Raw genomic sequence first — 18,597 nt, forward strand, 5'->3', positions numbered from 1 at the left:
ATTTCAGGAAAATCATTTTCGTAACATTGACTGGACGTAGCGCAAATACAATATGGAAGAATGAAGCGAAATCGGTGAATATTATGCCATTGACCATTTTGATTAAATTTGCTCTTGGCTCACTCGCAGACTGGTTTAATATCGAAGTTCGTGACGATGGTTACGTCTTATAACGTAGAACTTTCAAAATACGGATCGAGAGAAGCCTCTATTAGGAATAGAGTGGCTTCCTATTAATTTTTGAAGCTTAAATCGAGAGAAAATTACTCCTGCAGAACGCATTTCACGCTTAAAGATTTTTAAATGACGATATGTATTTTTTGCGATTAAATGAAAAGAGAAACTTTTCAAGCGCGCGAAAACGCGACGGCTAAGTATGAATGCTGGGAAAACCTCGTGTGACTTCATTCTGACTCCGGCTGCGGCCGTGTGAGGCCACCTTGGTGGGAGGCTATGAGCACCGCTACGACGCAGGCTGCTAGAAGGTACATAGCAGAGAATCCCGCTAGCAGGTAGCGCTTGGCTTAAATAAGTATTATTAAGAAATGTTTCCCTGACCTTTGTGCATCATGCATGCATTGGTAATCTCAGACGATGTAAAACCCTTATCTACCCGTATAGAATCTAGGTCCCTGTGACGTCACGTGGATTGGCATCGCATGGGCGCCAATCCGGCTGTTTTCAAATGAGGTTAAAATTGGCCATTAACATTCGTCCAAACTGTAATTTCTAAAACCAAATAATTTGTATGCTATGAATACACTAATGGTGGGTAACGAATCGCAATCAATGCCTTTCGTTTTCTTTGACGAAGGATACTACCCTATTGCAGATACGCTAAGGACCGCGGGCGTCTAACTCACAAGTAAGAATACCTGCTGGGTTCCTGTTTTTCTATGTCACTATCTTAAAAATCCTCTTTCTAGAAAGAAAAAATCTGATAATAACAGAGAGTAAATCACTGATAATTAATTAGAAAACATAGCAGGCTAAATATGGCGAAAAAGAAATAGTAAATATTAAGACCTTTTATAGAAAGAAACTGATCGAAAGGCAACCGCAATGATCGCAACTACTCAGGAAAATGTAAGAAATTTGACATAGAAGCATACTAAATTTTTCCCAGGCTCATTGAATAAAAATTTTATAAGAAGTAGGTAGCAATTTCCGTGGGCAAAAAAATGAATTCTTACAATAAAAAAATGAAGTTACGAAGTGATACCAGTGTTAGAGAGAGAATTGGTAGGACATCTTGTTTTTTATGGTCTTCTGCCGACTTAAAATAAATCGCTCTCCATGTGATTCGAACATGGGTTTTCTGAACTGCTACCTTACCATCGGGATCCGGAAACACTGGTGACGGGCGAAATTTCATGCCGATTTTTCCGGATCCGTTGCAAGGGAATGGACCAATCAGCGAGCTTGGAGGCAAATTTAATTCATATGGGCAGCAGCATAATATAACGTTATCTCGTGACTATTTTAAAATAAATTTGTTCTATTGAAGTTCTAGTGTTACAAAAGTACGCTGCAGCGAGTCTCCTGATTTACGAACGTGTGTTAAATTAAGCTATGATACTGTATTTCATGAGCTGCAGAATTATCGCATACGTACCCAAAATTGAATGAGAACCTTAAATATAAACTATCTTCAACAATTCTTATTACTGAAGCAGTAATAACAATGATATGGGATATGTGAAAAAATGTTCGAACTTCCGAGATCAAAAATTAAGGAAACCCCATAATCTAGCTCAATTTGTCGTAATACTTTAACATTCCACATTATACTGTCTACTCATACTTTGATTTTGAAAGGCAAGTGTTTCCACTTTGCTGGCAAAAGCATCGCTCACTTAAACGCCAATTCAAACCTCGCAATTAGTACCTCATTCGTTTCTATACAATAACAATGAGACTGTAACGAGTAATTTGAAACGGCTACACCATCGAAGAGTGTTTACTTAGTTCACACAAGTTCGAACCGCTATATAAGGCTCAGGCTGCATAAGTAGCAAGTAACGTTTCGTCACTCGCATCTCTATGACTGAATTTTATTATTAAAGAGTGGACCAGAATGCACGAGCCATCGATTAAAAAAGTCAATGGAGTTAAGTTTCCATCGCCAGCAGATCATGGACATGTGACTGAAACACGCAGAGAGGAGAACCCATCCCAGCGACATACAGTGTCTTAACTTTTGCCAACAGACCGCAAGCTCTGTCAAGAGTATGAAACTGAAAATGCTGAATTGACAAATGCACAGATAAAAGCCTGAAATTATAGAAAAAGGGATCAGACTAATAAATTCTTCCACTTGATTCGAATCGAAGTCCTAATATACGGGAACGGATGCCTAAGATTTGCACATGTTTCTCCACGAGAGCATGAAAGGGATGGAGTAGGGAGGGAGGGGGGAAGAAATAAGAGGTCTGGTCTCCCGCATCCCTTCCATAGTAAAATAAATTAACAACAACTGATTTCATTCGAGACGAAATATGCGCTGCAGGAACGAACCAAGACGAAGAAATGAGAACGATCCAAGAAGGAAGATCATTTACTCACCTGTATGTCTGTGCTTGTTGGCCCCCTGTTGTCAGTCAGTGGCCCATGTGCCTCAAAAATGTAGTCTCTCCTGATGCTGAGACCAGAAAAGGTCCGAAAAATGATTGATAGCTAAGTACGTGCTCTTGGTCTGCTATCCGCTGTCACACTGACCGTTAACGAAGTCCTCCGTAGCGGCCTCTGTCACGCAGCCCAACACGTGAGAGGCCGACATGAGAGAGGGGAGTGAGACGTCCCCTCTGTACTCCCCCCACCGCAACACGCGCATGCGCTGGCCACAACACGTGCGCATACGGAGGTACGTATGTTTTGATCTTATGGCTTAGACCATTTAAGTAAGTAGACGTGCCATTCGGGCGGAACGCTGTGGCCAACATCGCACGGCGGGGAAGTGAGTGGGATGAGGGAGCGTGACGTCACGGTTGGGACTGCAGACGATATTCCGTATGTGCGCTTGAGATATTTTAACGCTCATTCGCTGCAAAGTCGCCGAAAAGTGACGATATTGGGCACGCAAAATGATTATACACTTAATAAATATATTTTTACGATGAACTAAGGCATTTTATAGCCTTGACTGTGCGCAAGAAGCTAAATAAATCAAGATAAAGCTAGAAGCGATCGTATTAAATAAATTGATTAAGAATGTCATATGTAAACATGGGCGTACCCAGCGAAGGCCAGGGGGAGCAGCTGTCCCCCTAGAAGCAAAAATCGCAAAATTCTTTAAGCAAAATCAGTACTGAATTGGAACGAAAGTATTCAACAAATTTTCTTCAAACCAACGAAAAATGATATGTATTAGTATAAGTTAAGTAACTGAAATAAAACTATTTTTTCAAGGAAATGATCTCATAAACTAATAAAGCGCTGTTATAATGTTCTTCATTCATCTTTTCCATGCTAAAATGTCTCAACTTGGCTTGCCCCCCTAGACCATGGCTTTCCTCCCCCTAGACCATACCTTTTCACCCCCTCTAGGTAAAAAGAAGGGGTCCTGGCAAGTATCTCGTAATTTTTTCCGCAAAAACCAGTTTATTGCGATCTCGGTAATCTTCAATAAAAATAATTAAACAAATCGTTTTATTTATAAGCCCAGTACAATGAAGCCTAGATTAACGTATTTACACTGAAAATACGCATTTTGAAAAGTCCTACGTGAGATTAAAAAGAAGGCGTGGAGCAAAATCCCACGATATTTCACAAAGGGTGAAGGGAGGGGTCCATAAAAAGGCAAAATTATTTTTGAAATATTCCTTATTACTAGTAGATTAACCTAACGGTGACATTCCTAGAAAATGAATATTAAGACTGTCCCAACGGTCGTGTGTCATTTTTGACCCGTAATTTTAGTAACTTTGCATCGAGCAATATTCATAAAAATTGGCACACTTATGGGGAAAGGTCCTAAGTTTTGTTGAGTTTAAGGAAAATTTTTACAATTTTGACCTTTTGACCTCGCAATGTGGGTCCAAACCAAAAATTTTAATTTGCCTTATGTGGTTTTAATGTAAAAAATCGAGATTGAAAAATGTCTAAATATCATTGACCAAAAATGTCAATTCTTGGGTTTTCGGACACAAGAAACCCGAAAAAAACACTTAAATTTACGAAAATTCAACCGTTGACCCAGTAAGGTCACCGTCAAGGTCATAAGGGTGGCAAAAAGAATAGCATACCAACAAAGGTGTCGATCCATGGATTTTATAGGGCACCCAAGTCATTGATATTGTCCAAATACCCGTATTATTCACTAATTGACCTCCAAGGTTAATACGGAGGTCAAAGGCCGTAGAGGTAAACGTCCGGCCATCGTGACACCCAGGTTTCGAACCATATGTTTTCAAGGGTGCCAAAGTCGATTTTTCAGTTAATAGATCCGTATTGTTGATTTGTTGACCACCGAGGTCTCAATGGGGGTCAAAGGTCATAGAGTTAAATGTCTGGCCATCATGACAACCAACGTGTCAAACCATAGGTTTTGAAGGGTCCCAAAGTCGGTTACGCAGTTCATTCATCCGTGCAACAATTTATTTTGACCTCCGAAAGTCATAATGGGGGTCAAAGGTGATAGAGATTTTAGTCGACCGCTTTGACTTTCTGACCGCTTTTGATTCAGATATTTTAAACTTCATTCGCTACTTCGATTACCAAATTTTATCTCCCTCAATAACTTCAATAGCATTTAAAAAAAGGTGATTGTTTTTAAACTCTAGCTAAATTTGAGGATTCTTTTTCAAAACTCTCTTCTACAATTCTAGGACATTAAGCCTGATATAGAAAGTAGGAATTCATGGTGTGGTATAATTTAAAAATTCTATCTACAGCTGACGAAAGAGGTAACTAGCGCGTTTTACTGTAACCAAGTATTTTCTTATACATGCGACTTCCGCATTTTCACAAAATTCGTTCAGCATTTGAAGACGCACAGTGTAATGTAGAAATAGAAATATATTTTAATGACAATATTTTCCACATCTGCGGGCAACAAAACAGCAGCTGTTTGAACGGCCTTATGTATCATGTGCGCTGCAAAACCGATTTGATAACTTTTGATGTACAGACCTTAGATCTGAAGGAATGACTATAAAAAATAGAATGGAAATACATCCTTCTGCTAATGCTAGTTTCTTTTCTTCGTTTTCATAAATTGTTTTTACTTAAAATTTCTGTATTTTGGAGGAAGATAGAGCAGTATTTAAATATCTTTTATGGTCTTGCGTCTCCAAGTGCTTCGAAATATCATACTGCCGTGAAAAATAGAAATTTATCCGTTACATTTCACACATTTGACAGAGTAATCGCGTCTGGATTTTTTTTAATAAAATGAGATTCACTTCTTAGATGATCTTTGAATCCACATCCTCTTTTTTACGTATTGTGACAAGAATATAAAAAATTAAATTATGTTGTAAATTGTTTAAAGAATTTAATTGAAAACTCTGTAAGTACATACGTACAAAATTACATAAAAATATTTAATAAGTTATTCAATATATTAAATATAATTGATTGTTATAAAGCAAATTTATTTTTAAAATTATTTTAATCCAATCCTCTTTCTTTCTAATTATAAATATGTTAATAGGTATTATTTATTCCCAGAATTTTCCGTAGCGTACGTAAATCGTAGGTGTCACTTGCAAAGCCGGCTAGACCTTTTTCCACCATCGCAAAATATATATAACACGAGAGCTGTCTGCTAAGTAAAAAATTATGCATTTATGAAATAACTAAATTACTTACCTAAATAATATGAATGCTGATTTGTTGACATCCCTTTTAAGTAGCGCTAGCGCGCAGCTCAATTTGCATCGCATAATTGACCGTTTAAAAATTACTATATGCGAAGGCGTTGCCGCGTTACTTCGTGGACGACCGGCAAATTCTTTACACCATGACCCTTTTCCTCTCGAAAATTCCCCCGTTTACAACTTTTGTGCAAGATTTCATGTTTTTATAACGATGTTCCGAATGATGCTAGATCGCTAACGAGATAAGAAAAAAATCTGCGGAAGTTTACAAAGGGCTTTGTCTTCATTTTACTGCCACAATATTTTTTCGTCGCTGCCAATGACGAAAAATGCCCCTGTTCATTAATTGTAAATTCACCAATCCAACCATGGCTGAGAGAATACTTCTCGTACATAACGCAATATATATTAGTACTTTTAGTTGAAAAATCGCGAAGAAAATGGTCAAAATACCGCAGTGATACAGTGAATCCCCATTCGTAGCCATGCGCTACGACGATGAGCGTCCCAACCGTTACGTCACGCCCCTTTAAAAGTGGGAGGGGAAGGAAGGGAGCGGAGGGGAGATGTTGGCCACACGGCGAGACATGGGTAGGGGTGGGGAATGGCGGGTCTAGTTCTTATATGGTCTAAGTCTTATGGTGTGAGCAGCCCCCGGCATCCGCGGCTCCACTGTACGTTCCCTTACTGTCCGATTAGTTCCCATACCGGCCGTCAAGCGCTAGCAGTACACTCGTCCGGTCGTTCCGGGCGTATTACATGGGTTGATATGGCTGTGAGGTAACTTGATGGACTATATTTATAAAATTTTGTAAGCCGTGCTTCGCGCATGTACTCACTCTTACGCGCTTCAGTTTTAAAGAATATAAAATAGCTTTATTCGTGAAAACTGGTGCAGTAGCTTCCGTAAACGGTCATAAAATAGTCTACGAAATCGGGTGTTTGAATGCTTAATCCCACGGGGATAAATAATAAAGGTGTGTTTTTTGTAGATTCCATTTCCGCGAGCCATTTGAGACAAATAGGACGATGGTGTGAAGATAATATACCCACCTGAAAAGGACATCGGTCGAAATTACCTTGCAATGGAAGCAAAACTGCGAAGTGTTAACGGAGAATATCGGTAAGGTACTCAATAGCATAGTATTAGGCTGAAAACTTAGTAAATGAAGCGGCAATAAAGAAGCAATGGCAATCTCTCTTTACTATTCCTAGATAGTTGAGGAGAAACGAGTGCCGACCTAGCCAAAAAGCTTTCGCGTAACTTTGCCGCTACAGCTTTCACATTATTTGTAACAAGTGTAACTGCTAAGTAAGTCCTCTCAACAGTAAAACTTAAGACCGAATATTTACCTCTCGAGTTCCATAGCTCAGGCCAATTAATTTTCTTTTCCAATACCCACCGAAAATCATCTTTTTTTCTACTTTTCATTAATTTTTTTCCTATCTATCTCCTCACGCCTCCCCCATTGTTTCGCCAGTGCTGTATTAGCTGCTCCATTCCTTGGATAGATACCAATATGAATTCCTAAAAACTGAAAATATTAATCCTTATGATAACTGTAATTGTAGATTCAGCATCTGGAAAGCAACACACGGCATACTTATACTTACAAGCACTACAAGCAAAGGAATGGTTAAACAATATAATGGTGTGAACGATCAAAAAAGATATTTCTACAAGGCTAAAATGAATAGCATTTATTTTTTCAAAAACTTTAAGTTCCTCCTTCTGGAGGCATACTCTCGGCCAACCTCGGCATTCTCCACCCGTGCAGCTTGCCTCATCCTTAAATTCAAAAACTGGAAAATGATGGCAGCAAGCATCATTTCTCGATGCTCACTGCACGGGAAGGAGAGGTCGTTCCTTTCGAGGATATCACTAAGAATAATTTCGCTGGCATTCCAGCATTTGCCATATTTTTTAAATCGCACTTGAAGCGGAATTGCACTTGGTTGGACAAAATTGTTGATTTTCCTGATATTGCATTTCGCAACCTTCAAAGCACCTCAGGTTCGTATTTTCCTTGTATTCTAATGGTGATATGGGGTCCCCTGGGATATTGTCCTAGTAGTCTTATTTTTTAATTGGTACCTACGAATTTAAAAAGAGAATGGGCCTTTTAGTTGATGTGCCGAAGCCAAAATATGGTACATCCAGTGATGAAAACTCAGCTAGGGGCTTTTTCAAAAATTCTCGCCTATCGGCTGAGCCTACTGGCGAGGGTCAATATTTTTGAATGCTTTCTTTTCATTGTTGCAATATAACATCTTTTTATTATTGCTTTATGCAGTATTTTTCACATGATATAACATAGTTAATTAATTTTCAGGAGTAGAGGAAGAGTTAATCTTTCACTTCTCAACAATTTTAAGGTCTTTGTCTTGCGGATTTTTGATTGATTCAGTAAAATTTAAAAAGTTCTGTATGGATACAGCGGAAAATTTTGTGAGACATTATGGTTGGTTTTACATGCCACCCACTGTGCACAAAGTGGTGCAGATGACATCGAGTCGGCTCTTCTTCGTATTGGAGAACTGTCGGAGGAGGCCCAGGAATCTCGCAATAAAGACATTAGAATATATCGCGAGCATCACGCGATAAAAATATCTCGACTTCATACTAATGAGGATATTTTCCGGAGACTGATCCTAATATCGGATCCTTTTATTAGCACATTAGGAACTGAACTAAACAAATGCCAGGGCCTTAAATATCTTCCGCAGGAGGTTCGTGATCTCTTGGTCTTGTAAGAGTCTCAAAATTCTTCGAGTGAATGAGAAGAGGAGGATGGGTGGGATTCAGAAGAATCTGATGCTGAACAATTATAATACATAATTGTAAATTTATGAGGAATTAACCATGCTTTTATGAGAATAAAAGATTCACTTAAATACTATTTTGACACTAATTTATTAATTACTTTTTAGTCCATACAGAAGAATCTCTCGAAATCTGGAAATCGTACCTCTTTAACGTAAGTCAATGCACCAAAAAACCCTACTTTTAGCCGTTTTTTTTTATTGACTAATTTGAAAGAATATTAACTCATTCTATACAACTAATTATCATTTATTTTCATATTTTATCATGATTACCGTTTATCTATGCAGTCAGCGTTACAATTAGCCAGTTAATAAGTTAAAGTTCCACGATATCGCATGAAATAATAGTTTTTTCGTAAAAATAACTGCAGAAATGAAAATAGCTCGCCAAATAACATGTAGGGAGCAATTTTTCAAGACATCCAACAAAAATCTGATTTTTGTCTGACTTTTTCGCGATCCGGACCACTGTGCGACGTTTCCCTCGTTGTCCGTGATAATCTTCTCACGAAGAATATCGGATTCAATAAAGTGTTTTTCACAAACAACTTGCGGATACTTGACGATAAAATTATCACGAGGAATGCACCTCTGCCACTCAGCTCGTAGTCTTTCTTCCCTTGACACCAAAAAGATATGCACCTTTTCTAAGTTAGAGTCATACCCAGAGGTACATACAACCTGGCACGATACATCTTTTGCCCACCATTTTCCTTTTAAACCGAAATAGAGAGTTTTTCCAACTCCTAAACACTCGATCAACGATATACCATAAGTAAAACTGGCCTCCGTTGCAGGAAAAGACTGTAAAAAAACGTGGTTTATCGCAATGAATCACCAAGACGCATTACTTCCCATGCAATCGCAAGGCTGACGTCGGACGAGTGCACAAGTAGCGCCAGCGGTGAAAATGACGAACTAATCGGACAGTAAGGGTCGCATGAGCCAGCAGGGGAGAGGTAGGGAGAAGCCGGGGGCTGGGTGTGAGGAAAGGGAGGGGAAGGAAGGATTGCCCCTCAACTAAGGCGTGCACCGACACTGGAGATAGCCCTCCGCGTCACACCATGGTCACACCTACGTAATGTTAGTAAGCGCCGCTCAATGCCCGACTACCTTCACGAGGGCCTTCGAGATCTGCGCAATGACTTGCAAGTAGTGTTGCCGCGAGACTCGAGACTTTCTCGTCTCGTCTCGAGTCTCGTCTCGAAAACGAGACGAGACCGTAGGGTAGAATTCGAGACGAGACTCGAGACGAGACCACCTTTTGACGAGACGAGACGATACTACCTCCACGAGACTCTCGAAAGTCTCGAAATTTAGATACACGTCCTTAATTGATATTTGGTATAGTTTTATGCCTAAAACTATATCCTTCAGTTAGGACGAAATAAATTTTACGTTTTTCTTAAGCATTATATTTTAAATACAGCTGAATAATAACTTTTCGATAGATGATCAAATTATAAACTAGAATATTTGCTGAAAAACCAATTTCTGAATGCATGAGCGACACTTATGGAGCAAAGTAAGGGAGTGTTAATGGCTGACTACTTTTCCTTGTTTCCCGGGATAATTCATTTGGAAAATTGGAGCCTTATTTTAATGTAAATAAGTTCGGGCTAAACTCTCGAGAGCAACAGCATTGTGTTACAAAAATGTGTTACGTTGGGTGGTCAGCCCCTTGCTCGGTATCTTTTGCTTTGGGTATTTCCTGCATTTATTTCCTCTTGATTTCTTCAGGGCTCCAAGGTCTTTCTTCATTCTGCACTTGTGAAAGCATCGGTGTATCGTAAACAAAAGACTGCATTATACAAATATAAAATTAGGACGCATGACGAGACTTATTCCGCGTCGGTAAGCAATACCGCACAACATAATAGATAGTTACGAGAACGCCAGAAATCGTGTACGACTTTCGTAAATTGCTGTTTCCTTCTTCTTTCTACCGTTTTTTTAGCAATCCATCACAAAATTCACGTTTATATTACTTCAGTAATACATATTACTGCGCCCTTCATTTCTAAATTTTTCCTAAGATGGCAACGACAGTATAATTTTTATTACAGCTGAGAGGAATCCTAAATTACCTCTATTTCGATCGCTTCAACTCCAATGGTGAAAGGTTTTCACACGCCATGCTAACTCCAAGTTATACATTAAGTAGGAAAAATATATTAAAATTCTAAAATTTTTACAATTAGTGAATTTCATGAGAGACATAAACGTGTTTATAATTATATTCATAAAATTCATATATAGTTATTCAAGCTGAACTCCTCTAAGATCCTGCCAACTTCATTTTTTTCTTAACTATGAAGTCTGTGGTGCTGTCATCGGCACTAAAATCTCAGTAAGCTGAAGAGTCATGGTATCCTCAATTTTTTATCTCACTCATTTGAAGATACTCGGAGAAAATGAAAGTCGTGCCTCAGCATTTTATCTTTTCTGGGAGAAAAAATTCGAATCGGTTCATAATTGGTAGAGTGTATTTCGAGGTGGTATTAGTATCTTCGTGTATTGCTATCTCATTACTCTATTGGACCTCTAAGGCCATGTCCGGAAACATTTGATCCGCATGTAATTGCAAAACAATGTGGCTCGCGCGGCTGTCAGCAAAAATATTTCAATATATTGCATATTGTAAGAACTTTGATCGATTGAACTTTGATAAGAAAATGGAGAGAAATTTGTTCTTAAATTTTTTACAATTTTAATAAATTTTTAAAATTGGCGGTGAAAAAATGTGTCGTACACAGTTATGCCACACTTGTAATAATCCTGGAAAAGCCTGTGGCGGCGGGCAGGAGGCTGCTGTTGGCCGCACCGCGATGCACAGAGATAAATATAGTATCAATTATAAATGAAAATATTCGAATTAAATATGACTTGCAAAGTCATTTTACGAGAATTTCAGCCAAATATCCTGTTCAAAATGATTACGTGTTTTGACTATGGCTACATGCTTGACTGTTTTGACTGTTTATCACTATGGCCATTTCAGATTTTTTTAGCCAGGGAAGGCAAGAATTTCAATGTTATTGAACCGTACAATGTATATATTTTTCTAAACTAAATATAAATGTGACCTACACATCTAATTTTATTCGATCGCAGTATTTTAGGCATAACTAATTCCGATTCTAGAAATGTAAAAACTACAATGTCTTCACGTGAGACAAGTGTAAAAATATTTTTACACACATAAATACAGCAGAAATTAAAATGACAAAAGCTTTCTCGGACACCAAGTGAGTGGTTGTTGTATAAGTAGCCAAAGTTTGTGTCGGAATGCCACCGTCGGGTGTTTGAATAAGAAGACGTTCTACTGACAGTATCTTTTTCTTGTCTGAGAGATCTTCAAATTTATCATTCGCTAGGAAAACACCAAAAATTAAAACGTATGCCCCGAAATCGTTTGTATAAAGTTGCCTTTGACAACTACATCGCTATCACCGTTCAACAATTCGATAATCGAGCCTCCGATGAAGTTTTCCGATGGGTTTTCATATAAATGCCTGTGAATGACTTTTTCAGTGTAATCGTCCCGTATAATAATCTAATTTTCGGAAACACCGGATAATTATAATACATTAATACGAACGTTTATTTTCAACTTATTAACAAATTTTATAAGTTATGAATGTACCAGTATACCGGTATTTTTTCGGTGGTACAAACGAGGGAGTACTATTATTGCTATTTAACTCCTCTAGCGTGACTTTAAATGTGGTCGATCCCTTAGCGTGCGTCTGCGTCTTCTGAATGCCATGCTTCAAGCGTGAAAGACACACTGTATGAGTTTGAAAGTTTCATTAGGTATTCCTATCTCTTAATCTTCCATATATGTACTTTCAGTGAGTATATATGTGAGGCATATCTGCCTGATTTCGGTCTGTGCCTCTTAATTCCTCTGTTTGTGTGGTCGACTTTTTTTAGAATATTTTTTCCAGCTGATGCCAGGATGCTTCCTCTAGGAGCGGCGACTGGTGGACGCCCATGAAAGATAGTCCACCACTTACGCTCCGATTTATGTGCTTTCTTAGCGATTGTATGTTCAATGTGGGGACGCTGAATGCCTTCCTCTGTGGTTCATTATCATCTCATCTTCTGTCTCATCTTTTCCTTTCTCTTTCTTCGTGGCAATGATAGTGAAGGCTTGGACCGTCCAGGCATTGTCACTCAATAGTTCTCGGAGCCTCGAAGACCTGCCAGCATATGGTATCTTATTTATGACGTTGGAAGCTGAGGGTTGGAGTTTTTTCATGCTTACGTTTGCTTTGGTGGTTTTATTTTTTTCGGCCTTGGGCCCCTTCCGTATCTGAACCCCTTCTACTAACCAAGCCTTCTAGCTCTCGTGAGTGGTCCGATCAGAGTGTGCTTGACTTTCGGGAATAAAAGAGTGCAGAATGTTATGATACCACTTCAGAAGTTTCAACTGGATACTCCTTTTACTCCAGGTTCGAAGATTTATAACATCTTATTTTTCGGTGAATTTTCAAGAAAATAATTGGGAAGAGATCGGCTGTGAAGACGCGCCTCTAACCTTTGCGTGTGATTTAGTTGAAAAGAAATATCGCCTATTCGTGTAAAAAGGATCCTTGGAATTGGAGTTATTTTTCGATGATGAAATAATTACAATTATAGTGACTGAGACAAACCGCTACGTGGCATAGTTTCTTTAAAACTTACAAAGAAAATTCCAAAGCAAAAAAATGCGCTTTCACTATAACATTTCGCCTATTAGTGAATATTTGAATCATAGAGAACAAAATTATAGCAGGACATAATTTATAACAGCACAAAGGACGGCTCTCGGATACCGATACGGAATGTGCTCGATCGACCAGACGGCATAATTTGCTCAACAAAACGCATATATTGAAACATATAGGGTTGAAAGAAGAAAGTGTGCAGTGAGTGAGATAAACATAGAGAGATACGAGACAAGATACAGATGTAAAACTGCCCAGGAACCTGGGTTTTGAGAAACCCCACAGACTTTTGAACTACTAGACACGGCATACAGGGAGCAGGCAAAAGTAAACGACGCTGAAAATTGTAAGTACGTATTAATAATAATCAATTTCAAACAATGTTTAAGATAATATATTTTTTTGAAATTTTCTGGTGATCGATTAGGATTATGTCTACATTCCATTTTTAGACATTTTTCGTTTTATGTTACTATTTTATTCATTGATTATCAATAAAATCAATGATTTTAGCACCAGTTTGATGCAATTGGTGTCCAGATAAATATGTGCTTGCAATTTATATTAATGGCTTTCCTATTTCTAAGACTATCGATTAAGCGATTAAGCACGCTAACGCATGGAAACGACGCTAAATGTACTGTGGGGGAAACGAGACGAGACGAGAGTCTCGCCCGAGACTCGAGACCGAGACGAGACTGGGGTTCACGAGACGAGACTTGAGACGATACCAGAGGTCAGGAAACGAGACTGAGACGAGACTGGCGAAAGTCTCGTCTCGTCTCGTCTCGCGGCAACACTACTTGCAAGCCACCTCAATGGGCGGGTGGCAGGGAGTGTTGGGACACCAGCCGTTAAACTGTACGAGAATAAAATTCGATATAGATGCACATTAAGATAGATTAGTCTGGCTGAGTTCGACCGAGTATGTCTTGAAGCCCTTTATTACTTTGGGGAAAAAGGAATTCTTGTACCAATCCGCTAGACAAAATATAACTCCAATGCTATAGTTACGAAAGAGAGAGAGAGATACAACGTATTTCCCAAAGAGCGAAGGCAAATGAACGAATAAAAATAATCATTTGCCGAACAACAGGAGTACCCGTTATCCCCGTTGTGAGAACTAATCCGCAGCAAATAAAAGTCTAAATTGAAATAAATATGCTCCTATCTTTTCCAATCTAAATTTATGCATGGCGTCTCCTTGGTTTTCAAGTACATACCTAAAATTTTCATAGAGCATAAATGTCAGCATAAGTATATTCAGATACCTGAATCGACATGACAGTGGACCAAACAAATTGATATGTTTCGGCAATACATTTATTCACCCATGGATTTCTTTCTTGAATACTATACAACAGCATGTTCGTCCCATTTATTTACAAACAAATTTCCGCTTTGGTGGAACATTTCTACCTTTACAGATTATCCATGTTTTCTGTTATAAATAGGTTTGCATTCATTAGTGTTGGACCAAAGATCGGCGTTCAAAACGTGAACAAGTGTGTGTGTTTATTTAGAGCAGAAAAGACTGTATTCGCTGAAACATTTTAATGGGTTCCACGAAATTGGGTTCCCCCTTGTGTGGCCGCCCGCATTGCCTAACGAGCATTTATAAATTGCATTTAACGAGCATTTTTAAACCCACATTGCCACTGAAGCATTTTTAAAGGCTTTATTTAGTGTAGAGAAACTTGACAATCCAAAAATTCTGGAATGGCTCTCGAAGTATACACATATTAGGTAGTGGGACTTTGCTGTTTGCCGATCGTATTCACCAAGACTACATACTTGAACCATTCATATACCTTCAACAATAGATGTTGAACCATTTCTTTCATTTAGTTTTGCCAGAAATTTTGTACAATCGAAAGTGTGTTAAAAGTTATGTAAAATGCTTAATGAAAGTATAAGTATTCATGAAACGTGTAGCATAAAATAATAAAACGCCTATAAACATGGGAAAATTGTTGCATTAAAATAACACCGCCAAGATTTTCTATAACACCGAAATGACATGGTTTTAAAACGAATTTTATCCTAAAATAAAACCACTTTCACGGACCTCTACCTATATCTAAATGTCCTGAATGAAATAAAGTCCGAAAATGTATTCCATGACTGCATTGATATAAAAATTATTTTTAAGGATGAAACTTAGCGATGCATAGTTTTGTCACGGCGAGTTTTTTTTATTTTAAGTATCGCCAGTGATTATGGGGAAGTATAGAGAAACTTTGGGTTACGACCGTTCCCTTAATGAACGAGAAATAAAAACATTTGCGTCTAGGAAGCTTCTACACAGTTTTTGGCGTCGAGCAAAAAAACTATCCATCATTGTCCAAGAGGATCAAAATCGTTGATTTTACCGACTCCAAATCCGTTCTTATCTCATTGTCAGCGCTAGCAGCTTAAGGCCCTATTCATGTTGATAATGTTAAAGCAGGTGAGCCACTTCACTGAACCACAGTCCAATGGAAGAATACGTGGATGTGGTTGCCGTTGCTAATGCCAGGAGAAAATTGGTTATTCTATCGAAATAACTGAAATAATTAAGAAAAATAGGTGTAATTATTATCATAAGTCAATAATCGTAAGATTGGCTTGACGCATCTCTCCATTCCGCTCTCCTGTATGCAATCTTTTTTATGCGAACGTATTCCTTCTCTTTACATCCTTAATGACCTGTCCTATGCAACTTATTCGGCGCAGTCCCTTGACCTACTCCACCTTCCCTTCCACCTAATAAGTTCAACAGATTCAGGCTTCAATTGGTGGAAGTTAGATATATCTAAATAAATGAATGATCGTAGCACTTTTCAACAAGATTTTTTAATGCGTACAACGCATTTCGGCACACTGAGCCATCGTCTGGCTTGTACTCAGCCGAAACGCGTTGTACGCATTAAAAAATCTTGAGGAAAAGTGCTACGATCTTTTATTTATTTAAAAAATCCCTTCCACCTGTCCATCTACGATTGTTTTCATCAAGCCATCAAGTCTAATAATGTGACCAACTACGCTATCCCGCGTATTCTTCTTAGGAATTTTAGAAGACTTCTTTTCTCGCACTCTTCTTAGCACTACCTCATTAGTCATTAATTACTGGGTCGATCCATTTTATCTTTATCTCTCTCCGGTAGAAACGCATTTGGAATGCTCACTCTTTTTTTCTGCTTTTCTTTCGCTTTTTTTCTTTTATGTTTTTGTTTAACTTTTCAGCTGCTGACAACGTCCATGCCTTGCTCCCTTAAAGAAACATTCTCTATATGAATCATAGAATGAATTTTAACCGTACTTCTTTTCATCTCTAACGAATTCCGAGGTTGGAAAACTACATTATCGTAGGATAAAATATACTGCTATAAATACTCTATTTATTAACCCTCCTTGTTGTGGAAGTTATGATCGCATATCTGAAGAGAAAATACTTAAAAAGAGCAAGTAAAGCTGGTTATGCCATAGATACAAAAGGGATTGCACAGGAAGAAATGCATCGGCACCAGGGGCGGTCATGCTAGGTCAGCAGGTCGGCGATCGCCGAGGGCCCCGAGCTCAGGGTCCTCTAAATTGTCAATAATATGCTACACAGTTCATAATTCTCGTAACCCTATGAGAGAATACAGTAGATAACATAGGCGGATCCAGACCCTTAAAAATATGCTAGATTTTTAATACGGTCCCATTATCATTTTGTTCGTTTTGTATAACGAGGTATCCTTGTGCCCCCCCCCCCCCCTGAACAAAATCATAGATACGGCCTTGCTTGTGCCCCTCCCAGAAAGAAATCCTGGATCCGCCCCTGGTAGATAACTGTCATTCAGAGGACTGTGTGGGCTCTGAGCAGTGGCGTAACAATCGAGGGGGGATGTGGGAATAGATTCCCAACAAAGCCTCAGAGAAATTTTAAAAAAATGCAGAAATATTGTCTAGTTTTGACATATAATAACTGCGTCTGCTTAAAGTTAATTTTTTTGAGCCAAAATTATGTAAAATGTATTACCAAGCATGTAATTTTTCAAAAAATTTCCCGGACCCCCGGTTGCCAGAGGGGGAGGTCCCAACCCCCCCCCCCCACAGAAGCATATATTCCTAGTTGCGCCACTGGCCCTTAGCTTCCGGGTTCCCACAACAACGCTCGCATATATCACGAAGCAGCCGGCATGGGCTGGGGCGCTGGTCTCGTCTCTTCACTCTCTCTCATGTCCCACGATTACGTCAAATGCGACGACGTGAATCTCCCTCGTGAGAAGAGACCACGGTGGCAACTGCAAGTGCGTATATATCTCTATATTTAGAGGAACTACTAATTATAAGTACGAGGACTCCTCTCTGCTACGGATCATGTGACGGACCATTTTTTCCCTCGTCCACTCTTTCCTAAGTCTCCAGTTCCGTAGAGAAACCCGATATCCCCGCAGGTGTTTCTGGGTAGTCTTTACCCCAATTCCTTCATCGAGAAAAAATATCAGATTACAATTCATGGGTGTAGTTACACATCTCGCTTCTCTGAGTTTTTGACTAAGTGTAAGGGGTATCTATTACCGTGGGAAGCAGTGCCACGGACGGCAGGTAGGGAAGGAAGCGTTAAAGGAGGGGGAAGTTGCTCACGCACAGCACAAATATTCTCGATTTTTCCTCACACAGTTCGCGAAATTGAATGCTCGTTAGGTTAGAGAGAGAGTTTCATGCTCTTCTAAGGAACGTGTTTACAAAAGCGGAGCGCATAAAAGAAACGAGAAGAAGAAAAAAAACTTTTATGTTAATAATATCTCAAAAAACTTGAGAGCTTGGCTGAACAAGATCAGTGGTTCCGTATCGATTTACTACACAATGAGATTTTAGATACAGATTCAGATACGTTGGGATATTATGGTTAGTATGGGTAGGGTAATATCAACTGAAAATAATCGCGAAGAAAACGAAGACATTAGTATGCAGCAGAAAAGAAGAAGTCAAGAGTAACATTAAAAAAGGGAAGCAAAAACTGATAGAGGTGGATGAATTCGGTTATTTGGGAAGCAAGATAACTAGTGACGGGAGAAGCTAGAAAGAAATTATCAGCAGAATAGCCCAGACGAAGAGAGCATTCCATCAAAAGACCTGCTCACAGCGGGAAACTAAAATATGGAAGTAAAGAAGCAATTTATAAGAACTTACATTTGGAGTATACTCCTATACGGAAGTGAGGCATGGACAACGACCGCAGCGGAGAAAGCAAGGATAGAGGCCTTCGA

General features: G+C 38.9%; 1 protein-coding gene across 1 annotated transcript in view; it reads right to left on the reverse strand.

Annotated features, from left to right (window-relative positions):
• Positions 1-18,597, reverse strand: part of LOC124164403 — a 74,303-nt gene that overhangs the window by 27,411 nt on the left and 28,295 nt on the right. The window lies entirely within an intron of this gene.

This window comes from Ischnura elegans, chromosome 8 (assembly GCF_921293095.1).
Source record: "Ischnura elegans chromosome 8, ioIscEleg1.1, whole genome shotgun sequence".
NCBI lineage: Eukaryota > Metazoa > Arthropoda > Insecta > Odonata > Coenagrionidae > Ischnura > Ischnura elegans.